Source organism: Macadamia integrifolia, unplaced genomic scaffold, assembly GCF_013358625.1.
Source record: "Macadamia integrifolia cultivar HAES 741 unplaced genomic scaffold, SCU_Mint_v3 scaffold448, whole genome shotgun sequence".
Taxonomy (NCBI): domain Eukaryota; kingdom Viridiplantae; phylum Streptophyta; class Magnoliopsida; order Proteales; family Proteaceae; genus Macadamia; species Macadamia integrifolia.
This window is the reverse complement of record NW_024870451.1, coordinates 397,799-407,761: the sequence shown is the minus strand read 5'-3', so window position 1 is coordinate 407,761 and position 9,963 is coordinate 397,799. Positions and strand designations below refer to the sequence as shown.

General features: G+C 42.6%; 1 non-coding gene across 1 annotated transcript; it reads left to right on the top strand.

Moving 5' to 3' along the window:
• Positions 1–438: 438 nt before the first annotated feature.
• On the top strand, positions 439–545 carry LOC122068650. Its single transcript, XR_006137218.1, has one exon. It is a non-coding gene; the product is annotated as a small nucleolar RNA R71 (small nucleolar RNA).
• Positions 546–9,963: the final 9,418 nt, after the last annotated feature.

The window sequence follows — 9,963 nt, the reverse complement described above, 5'->3', positions numbered from 1 at the left end:
CTCCATCCTGGATTGTATGTGTTACTATATGGATTATTCTGGTATAAGGCATTAACACTATCATTAGAAGTGCCCCCAGAGGTGTTAGGGCATTCTTCTATGACATGTCCAGGGGACTGGCACCAAGCACAAATCTTAACCAAATTGACTGATGATGGCTCTCTAGGAACAATAGCCTCAATCCTCTTGATTAGGCTATCCAAATGGGCTTCCTTGACTACTATCCCATCCATAAAATATCATTTTCCTCCTATGGTTCTTTAACTCTCTTGGGTTGATTCCCACTCACGGGTTTTGTCAGCTAAGTCAAGTAAGAATTCCCATGCCTTTCCTTCATCTGTAAAGGATGTGAATCCCTCAGGGCACATAGACTCTATCATTTGTTTAGTTGGGTAATCAATACCCTCATAAATTATTTGACATAAATGCCATAGGTCTAGGCCATGGTGAGGGCATTTTTGGAGTAGATCCTTGAATCTCTCCATAAGCTTGGAAAATGACTCACTAGGCTTTTGCCTAAACTGAAGGATATCACTTCTAAGCTTATTGGTCTTGTGAGTTGGAAAAAACTTCTTAAGGAAGACAACTGTGAACTGTTCCCATGAGGTTATGGAATTTGTGGGTAATCCATACAACCACTTCTTAGCTTGGTCTTTCAATGCAAAAGTGATAAACCTAAGCTTAACAGCATCATCAGAAAGTTGTTGGATCTTAATTAGAACACATACCTCTTCAAATTCCCTTAGAAATAGGTATGCATCCTCAAAGGTCAACCCATGGAAGTGGGGCAACATAGTGATGTATTGAGATTTGAGTTCAAAATTATTGCTCTGGGCTTGTGGTAGAACTATGCAAGAAGGTTGGGCTGTTCTAGCAGGGTAGAACCTATCTTTCAGAGATTTAGGTGAAGGGTTTTGCTGTTGGTCTCCCATATTGAAGGGTTTTAAAGAGAGCAAATGTATAGGGTCACTACTTGTTGGATCTCTTCTTTCTAACCGATTCTTAGTATTACGTACCCACTTAACACTCATGCAACAGAAAAACTTCCCACAACTAAAGTAAGACAAGCACAAAAGAATGGATAGCAAAACTTTTTGATGAAACTTTTTGATTTTTTTTTATTTATTTATTTATTTTTTTTTGCTTTTTGGGAGCTTACCGGCAGGGATCCGGGGTTGCTCAGGTCAATTCCTGAGGTACTGCTACAGGGCGAAACCTGTCTTTATCATACTGTGAGGCATGGCGACCTCCACTGATACAACTATTATTGCAAGTTGTTCTTCTCAGGAATTCAATAAAAGAAAAGGAAAAATATAAAACAAAGCAAACAAAGCACTTCGATTTACCAAAAGAAAGTGAAAAATAACATGGAACTGTCTCCCCGGCAACGGCGCCAAAAACTTGTTTGAGATTTAAAATGTAACCGCAAGCGTACGAATCAGTGTAGCTACGGGTCGAACACAGGGAGAGCAGCCACCTTATTTTTATTTCTTTTAATAATGCGAAAGTGAACTGATTAATGGTTGTGATCTAATTCTAATTACCGTCCTAAAAATAACGTCCTAACCATTCGTCATCTAAGAATTTAAAGACGCAAGCCACACAATTAAAATTAAATAAATAAATAACTAAAAATAAACAACCCACGCAATTGTTAATTAATGAGTAGCATTAGAGATATTTATAGGTGAGCTTAGGAGATCATTTTAGGCAGTAAATCTCACTTAAACGGTCATATTCTGGGTCCACCGGTCGACCGCCATCGGTAGCCGGTCAACCGAAAAGAGCCGTTGAGGTAAAAAACTAGCCATTGGAGCTTTTCCAGGGAGGCACTGGTCGATCGGGACTTTCTACCGGTCGATCGGCTATGGTCTCGGACAGTTCCGATCGACCGCCAACATGACAGACTGTTTTGACAGAATGCTATCATACTGACCAGTCATCAGTGTTTTGACCATTACATTTCGATCCGACCTCAGATTGACCTGAGATCAATTGCGCCGGAACCACAACTCAATTTCCTACAACTTCTATGAAGGTTTCATCTCTTGATACTGAGTTTAAGAGTACCTAAAATACCATTGATTCAAGTTAATGTGGTTTTCATAGAATTTCACTAGAACACATTTTTCCTAATATGTTCCTCACCACTTAGAGAATTTTCATACTTGGTCAAGGTATGCTCTATGGTCATTCTAGTATGATGCAATGCACATGCATGTGGTGAGTGCATATATATATATATATATATATGTGGAAGTTACAAATTACATTAAAAATGACTAATCTATCTTAGTGGTCTTCTTCTTCACTTGAACCTTCCACTCTTTGGCACTTTATCTTCTTTTCTTCTTGTTTGCAATTCCATGTCTTTAAGCTTCATGTCTTGACATCTTGAAGTTTAAATTCTTATGATATCTTCTTCAAGCATTGATGCCAACTTGTTGATACTTTTCATTTGATGACTTCAATCTTCATTTCTTCCTTTCATTCACCAAATTCGATCTTTGATATGAAGTCTCTACAAAACAATACTTAAAGGAAGATTGTGATATACCTTCATATGTTTGTTATCATCAAAACCAACTATAGAAGTGTGGGCATATCCCTAACACCTTTGTCTTCCTAGTGCTCCATTTGCCTGAAGTCTAAGGAATCGCTTAATCATTTATTCTTATATTGCAGCTTCACGAAGGAAATTTGGAATAGATTTCTCTTTTGCTTTGGTATGATTTGGTGCTACCACTCAAGCATATCAGACCTGGTAAAATGGTGGATCAGAAAAAGCAGGTTGATCTCTGTTAAGGACCCATGGCTAGCTGTACGGGTGTCAATCCTGAGCCTGCACTGGTAGGCCCGACCGAGCCCGACTAGTTTAAGGCTCAACCTGAACCAGCCCATTTAATAAACATGTCTAAGCCCGACACGTTTATTGAATAGGCATTTAAGGTGCAAGCCACTAGCCCGTAGGAAGCCCAATAGGCCCGACTCGTTTAAGAAGCCCGTTTGAACCGAGCCATTTAGCCCGATCGACCTGATTCCTTTAAAACTGCATAAATACCTATTTTACCACTACTAATACGAAATAATTGTAAAGTCTTTGTAATAAAAAATCTATGATAGATGATGTTGAACACTGTATTACATCCAACTTTGTAATAAAATAAAATAGGGTCATTTGAGATGTTTTAATAGGGAGTGAATGAAGGGCAGACAATTCTTGTAGAGAACAGTCACTTTGGTACTTGTCATAATCTTTTTTTTTTTTTGTAAGAAACAACCATGATCTCATATATAATTAACTGTGGAGAGTTTTTAGGTGACCTTTACTGTCACACCCCGTTCACACAGAACCGGGCTAGTGACCGGGTTAACACCGGTTAACCCAAACCTACCAGGATCATCTGATATAGTATTCCACCACAGCATACACACAACTAAGAAAGAGCTCATCAGTTCAGCGGAAGACTTGGTTTACCTGTGAATATTCCCATAATACTTGATACCCGAATTGTGATACAATAGTTAAATACATGTAGGCCCGAAGGCATGATATTTACACAATAAGAGTACAATTCACATATCAAGTACATAAAAAAAACCATCAAAAATTAGAGTATACAGCTCGGCTTAGTATCAAAGCCTAGGGTTCAGCTCGGCATCACCAGGTAGAGCTCAGCTTGGCATCAAAGGTGGAGCTCAGCTTGGTGTTAGAACTGCGGTCCCGTAGCATAACTCTCGCACGACAATTGGTGTCGTGCTCTAACTCCTCAGGGGCCTACCAGTCCTCTTCAGGGAACTCAACTGTGGGACCCGCCCCGTGCTCATCTGGTTGATGACCTGCAAAATCATCTAAAAGAGGTGCACACGTGGGATGAGCTCACTAGTAGCTCAGTAAGTGGAAAGATGGACCACACAGCAGTCCACACAACAATCACAACCATATGCACTATATGCTATACAATACATTTTAAATCACATCCACCTAAGCAACATTACTAAATCTTTGGTTTAGTGCATTACAACCACAGTGCGCGTATGCTCCAGGTACGAGCTGCGAACTCCATCCCGCGATACGCCCATAGGGCTGTCGGAGAAGGCCCACCGTGAGTACTCAGAAAAATAAAAACATGCTGACCACCGGCTCTTAACATAAAATAAATGATAGAAATTAAAGGTGCTGACTCCAATAATTTAAAAGCAGTACGATTGGCCCTCTTGAATATACCACCGGGGTTGCCGACTGTCCTATTGACCAACCGGGCGTAATGTCTAACTGCCACAGTGACCCGACAACCGCGACCACTGTTTCCCCCCAAATGGTAACCCAACACTTTAACCCCTACTGGGAAGGGTTGTACCATGGGTAGAAGATAATCCTAAACCGTATGCTCTTATATGATAATAGTATGATTGCATAGTGCCACCGCGTCCCATACCACAGGCCACCAATGCACTCGTCTCTAAGCCAACTACGGCATCTAGTCTATTAATGCATCATGCACAATGATGTCCACATTCATCACAGAAGCATATTATCACTTGGCATTTAGAAAATAAACACAACACCCATGCATAACCATATGAGGATGACTAATCTACATAGCATTTTCATGATGACATGGCTAGACTAGATACGATTAAATGAATGCCAAACAATACCTTGAAACAAGGCCAAACGTCCTCTCCCCACTTACCTGTAGTGTACAAGGACTCACACTCGGTACGGGTGAGATCCAGTGCGAGAAGCGTAAGATTTGGTGAACCTATCATGAGTGAGCGGGGTTAGTATTTCACCATTTTGGGATCAAGATTAACACGATCCAATGACAAGATCATATTTAGAATCCTAAAAGAAGGTCACACGTCCGATTTGGGTCCAATCGATCGTAAAAATCACATTCGGAGCCTCTCGGGTGGGTCGGACAGCCCACCTGTCTGACCCACTGGTCTGAACCGGTGGGTAGGTCAGCCTGCCGATTGGCCAGCCAATCTGGACCGTCGGTCTGGCCCGTCGGTTGGGCCCGAGGGCCCTGCTAAGATCGGCAGGCAGGGTGGCCCGTTGGTCGGCCTGCCGATTGGCCCGCCGGTTGGGCCTAAAGGCCCTGCCCTCTCAGGTGGGTGCCCACAGGCGGGCCAAGTGGCCCACCGGTCTTGGTGAAAAACTGATGTTTCTTCCCAAACTTCCCCCAACCTTTGGGGATTCAAATGGGGCTTTTCCAAACCCATTCTTCACTCATTCAAGGTCTCATAAGATGACTCTAACCTAGATCTAGGTTAGATTTAAGGAATGGGAAGCCATCTTACCTTCTTTGCTCAAGAACACCTTCAAAACCACAAAATCACTTCAAATCCACAATGCTTCTCCAACCTTATAAATACTTCTTCAAATCCTTCAAGATCAACACATAAATCATCTATTAACCTTAGATTCATCATTTCAAGTTTACAAGATCTCAAGAAACCCTACCCAAATCAAGGGTTTTACTTGGGTATGGTGAAAGTTTAAGTAACCCAACCTTTGCTCACCTCTAAATGTAGATCTAATGTTGGAGATCACTCTTCCGGCGTCGGAATGGGAAGATCAAGCTTCGACGCCGCTGAAATCCATCTCTTTTTCCTCTTCCTTCTCTTCTCTTCTTCTTCTTCCCTTTTCTTTTCTCTCCCTCTTTACTCTTCTCACCAACGTACAAGTGTCATAAATGAGAAAAGATAAAGGGAAATAAATGCTATATATACTTCTTAAAATAACTAAGTATTCACATGGGTGGGTCACTCAGGTGGGTGGATGCGCCCACCTGTCCGCCCACCCAAGGCCCAAAACTTGGCCAACAAGTGAGATTTTGATAGAATTCGGCCCTTGGCACGAATTTCACTCTTGGCATAAGACGTAATATACGTATGCACTTCAAAATACGGCTACATACCTACCTTATCCATACATGGCCTTGTGATAGGTGCATGTACACGGCTTGGGTATTCCTGTCTCTTCTGGCACTGGCTCAGACTTGTGGGGCCAGCCGGTGTTTAAGGTCACCCTTGCCATCATAGTCCATAAGGATCCCGCTTTAACTCTCTCTGGTTTGGGTCCTGCATGGTTAAACCGGATCAACTATGTAATCAGACTGGGTTTAAGAAGTAGAGTATTACATTTACGCCCCCCTTTCTGAAAATTTCATCCTCGAAATTGGCGTACCTGGTTGTTCAAAGAGATGAGGGTACTTGGCTTGGATTTCATCCTCTTTCTCCCAAGATGCTTCTTCAAGTGAATGATTAGCCCATCGCACCTTTACATAGGAAATGGAGCGGCTACGAAGGGTCTTCACCTTTCGGTCCAAAATTTTAGCCGGCTGCTTTGTATAGGTCATGTCAGCTTCTAGGTATTCTGGTTCCATGGGTAATACATGAGAGGGATCATGAACATATCACTTCAACATGGATACATGGAACACATTATGAACATCCCCGAGTGAAGGTGGCAGAGCAAGCATGTAGGCTACTGAGCCAACCCGGGCTAAGATTTCAAATGGTCCAATGTATCTTGGGCTCAACTTCCCCTTTCTATGAAACCTTTGCAACCCTTTAGTAGGAGAGATCTTGAGAAATATGTTTTCTCCTGGCTGAAATTCAATATCTTTTCTGTGGGTGTCTGTATAGCTCTTTTGATGAGACTGAGCTGCTTTAATCCGTTCTCGAATAACGTCGACCTTGTCACGAGTCATTTGTATCATTTCAGGTCCTAACATTCGACGTTCACCTACCTCATCCCAATACAAAGGAGTTCTGCACTTCCTGCCATATAATGCCTCATACGGAGCCATCCCAATTGTAGCTTGGTAACTATTGTTATAGGCAAACTCCATAAGGGGTATATATTCTTCCCAACTACCACACATTTCCATTGTACATGCCCTGAGCATGTCTTCTAATATCTGTATGGTTCGCTCCGACTGACCATCAGTCTGTGGGTGGAAAGCAGTACTTAAATTCAACTGTGATCCTAAGGCACGCTGGAAGCTTTTCCAAAATCTGGAAGTGAACTTTGGGTCCCTATCTGATACAATGCTCACTGGAACTCCATGCAAGCACACTATGTTGTCCATGTAAAGTTATGCTAGTTTGGCCATAGAGAACTTGGTCTTGATGGGAATGAAATGAGCAGTATTAGTAAGCCGATCAACGATCACCTATATCGCGTCCATCCCCTTAGGTGTACATGGTAGTCCGATGATGAAGTCCATTGTAATCCTTTCCTACTTCCATTCTGGTACTGGGAGTGGCTGAAGAGTACCATAAGGTCGATGCCTCTCAGTTTTTACTTTTTGGCATGTAAGACAAGTCGCCACATATAGAGCTATTGTGACTTTCATGCTTGGCCACCAGTAATTTTGTTTGAGGTCTTTGTACATCTTTGTACTTCCTGGGTGGAGTGAGTACTCTGAGCTATGTGCTTCTCACACTATCTTGTCTTGTATATCCAAATCATCGGGTACACACAATCTGCCTCGAAACATCAATGCCCCATCACTGGCTAAAACAAAATCTGGGTCGTTCATTGTTTGATCTTGAACCTTAACTCTAATCTGCTACAATTTAGGATCCAAAAGTTGTTTCATTATTACCTCTTGCCTAATAGTCGGATGCACCTGTAGAGCCGTCAAGGATACAGTCAACCATTTAAGGTCTTCAGGTTGATGTTCAAACTCTAAGGTTGCTCCTTCATATAAGAGAGCTTCATCCATTAGCGTCGCCTCTTGTACAAGTGGTGGGCTGACTGCCAAGTATGAGAGTGACACAATCTGTGTCTTCTGACTCAACGCATCTGCCACTACATTCGCCTTGCCGGGATGATACTGAATGTCGCAGTCATAATCCTTCATGAGCTCAAGCCATCTCCTCTGCCTCATGTTCAAATCCTTCTGGGTGAAAGAAGTACTTAAGGCTTTTGTGATCACTGTATATCTCACACTTCTCCCCATACAAATAATGTCACCAAATCTTAAGGGCAAAAATGATTGCGGCTAGTTCTAAGTCATTAGTGGGGTAGTTCTTCTCATACTCCTTTAGTTGTTGGGATGTATATGCTATCACCTTTCTGCATTGCATGAGAACACAACCCAAACCAACTTTGGAAGCATCAATGTAGACTGTCATTCCACCTGTGCCTTCAGGGATGGTCAACACAGGGGTCGACACCAACCTCTTCTTCAATTCCTGGAAACTCTTCTCACATTCCTCTACCCAGTCGAATTTCACACCCTTTTTGGTTAATTTAGTCATTGGTGCTAAGATTCGAGCAAAATTTTCAATGAAGCGCCGGTAATATCCCGCCAAACCCAAGAAGCTTCTAATTTCAGTGACATTCTTAGGGCTTTCCTATTCTACTACTGCTTTCACCTTATCAGGATCTACCTCGATTCCGGCCTTAGACACTACGTGCCCCAGGAATCCAACTTGCTCAAGCCAGAATTCACATTTTCTGTATTTGGCAAACAACTGTTGTTCTCTCAACCTCTGTAACACCATTCTCAAGTGTTGAGTGTGCTCCTCTTCGGTCTTGGAGTAGATCAAGATGTCATCAATAAAAATAATTACCCATTTATCGAGTACATCCTGAAATACTCGATTCATTAAATCATGAATGCTGCCGGTGCAATGGTTAACCCAAAAGATAACACTAGGAACTCATAGTGACCATACCGAGTCCTAAATGCTGTCTTGGGGATGTCGCTGCTCTTTATCTTGAGCTAATAATAGCCTGATCTAAGGTCTATCTTTGAAAATACCCTTGCACCCTGCAGTTGGTCAAATAAATCATCAATGTGTGGCAAAGGATACCGGTTCTTAATGGTTAGCTTATTCAACTCCCGGTAATCAATGCACATACGCAAGCTGCCATCTTTCTTCTTGACAAACAATACTGGGGCACCCCAAGGTGAAACACTTGGGCTAATAAACCCCTTTTCCAATAATTCCTGCAACTGCATCTGCAACTCCTTCAATTCAGCTGATGCCATCCTGTATGGAGCCTTAGATACTGGAGCTGCTCCAGGAGTCAAATCTATGGCAAACTCCAACACTCTATCAGGTGGTAAATGCATCAGATCATCTGGGAAGATGTTGAGAAACTCTTTAACCACCTTTACCTCTTCTAGAGGTGTAATCCTCGCATCAACATCAAGTACCGATGCTAAGTAGCCCTGACATCCACTCTCCAACAATTTTACCGCTTGAAGGGCGAAGACAAGGACCTTTCTCACCCATTTCATTTTATCTTCTCGGTATACCAATTCTCTTCCTTCGTCGTCTGTCACCCTAATCAGCTTTTCAGTACACATCATATTAGCTCGATGAGCCGACAACCAATCCATGCCCAGTATAACATCAAAATTCTGCATATTGAACTTAATGAGTTGTGCATCAAAGTTCTTTCCACTAATTTCCACTGAGCATGGCCCATACACCTCCTTTAACTGAGTAACTTTACCAGTAGGCATACTAACAATCATTCCATGATCTAGGATCCTGGGTGGCATCCCAAGTTTCTCAGCAAATCTCTTAGATGTGAATGAATGTGTAGCTCCTGAATCGAATAAAACATAGGCTGGTATGCCTGATATGGATAGGACACCTGCTACCACTTCTGTGCTGGCCTCAGCTTCCTCAGCTGATAGGGCATACATCCTTCCCTGTGGCTGATTTCCCTGAGTTAAGGGAGGTCGGTACGCCGAGGGCTGACTAGAGGGCAAGGCTGGTCTGACCCGATAGTCTTTTGCATAGTGCCCATAGGAATGGTAGTTAAAGCAACGTATCTGAGATGTCAGAATTGGGGCGGGGCCCCTTTGCACTTGACCCATTGAAGATGGAGGTCAGGGCGGCCTTGTAACTGTAGGTGCCACACTAGTGTTCGAGCGAAAAGATGTGGAGCCCGAACCACCAGCTGGTCTAGAAGGGTAGCCAGAT